The sequence below is a fragment of the Echinococcus granulosus genome, assembly GCF_000524195.1.
Source record: "Echinococcus granulosus chromosome Unknown EG_S00028, whole genome shotgun sequence".
NCBI classification, from domain to species: Eukaryota; Metazoa; Platyhelminthes; class Cestoda; order Cyclophyllidea; family Taeniidae; genus Echinococcus; species Echinococcus granulosus.
In genome coordinates, this window is record NW_020170408.1 from 772,202 (window position 1) to 773,799 (window position 1,598).

Consider the following 1,598-nt stretch of genomic DNA (forward strand, 5'->3'; position numbering starts at 1 on the left):
CCCGACGAAGGTACAATGGCTAAGAAGCAAAGTGAAGAGACACCGAGAGATGCGTAGTTCGCATCTGAATTACAAGTAGACCACATCTTTACCTTGATGCTGACTTGAAGTGGGAGAAGCAGCATGAGATAGACACAAATGAGCACACGAACTCGAGAATTCGTGATTATAGTGTGGCTTATCTTTCCACTGCACAGTGGCTTGGACAGTATTTGTACCCCTCACTGCAAGAGTGCATTTGAATGTTTCATTGACAAGGACTCCTTCTAGACAGCTGAAGGAGTGCTCAAAGTCACACGCTGCCCTGTGTATCTCCGGTGCTGTTTTCTTTTCATGGACGTGCTACAATTAATGTCTCAGTAATTAACCGACATCCCGGCATCGATACTATGCGTACGCACCACATTATTTATTAAAATATGTTCATGTCATGGCCACCTTTTAAATAGATTTGATAGGAAAAGGACATACCGAAGTGACTTAACGAATAGTGAACACCAGCAAGTGCTTCTGCTATGAAATGAAAAGCACTAAATTGTTGTGTGTGTGTGTGCATGCGGCCAAAGCATTATTTGAATGATTTCTCCACTTACCATGCCGTGTGCAGTATGTCGCTGGAGAAGGCATACCCAACTTGACGCTTTTAAATACTCTAATCCCTATTTACGCGAGCAACGCTAGGGTACAAAGACAATGGATATTTTGTGAGCTTGAGCGGTGCATGCGTACCAACTATGAAGCCTCCCTTGACGCATACCTTGACTGAAGTGGTCTGTATCAAAATAGTGACTGCCCCATTGTTGTTGCTGGATTGTGTGTGCTTGGCACTGGAAAAGATTTGATATAAAAAGATGTCTGGATCTGAAAAGGTTATCCTGTGTCTGTTTCGGTAACATTTTTTTGCAAAAAATGTGTAACGAGCATTAGAATGCAGTAGAATGGCAGTTCAGCAGCAACGAATTATAACCAGGCTGCGCACGCCCACTTGTATAAATTTGCAAAACAAAGGAACGTGTAAAAGTTTTAGCTTTGATTTGAACATAAGGAAGAAAAGCTAAGTGAGAATTGGCTCTGATGTATGCAATGAGTACCTTCAACTACGACTATGATGTCTGAAGTGCGAAATTGTGAAAATCCTCATTATGCAGTTAACTGCTTCTTTCTCTATCGTTGTATAAGCCAGTTAAACAAAAAAGTGAGTTCAGAAACTAAGTAGTGCAGAAGTGAGTTGGTAAAGTTGCACTGGAGGTTTCCATAAATGAGTGAATCCGAGTGAATTCGTTCTCTCAAAACGAACGGGTGAGAATTGTTCCTATTTCGCCTAATTCCTATTCTGGCTTCTCTCTTCGAACATTATGTAGTCTTTAATAAGGCATAAAACATTAATATTGGTCATTATGATCTGCAACCGTGAATCCAGCCCCAGATATCTCTGTTTTCATCTAGCTCAGACTTTTCCCTACCTTGCCCCTTTTCGTTTGCGAATCCCTAATTGTTTGGCACTGATGCCAAGAAAGTGCGATGATCATCGCTTGGAGCTATATAGATAAGGAGAAAGCACCAAACAAAAATGAGGTAGAATCCTCTTTCCTCCCTCC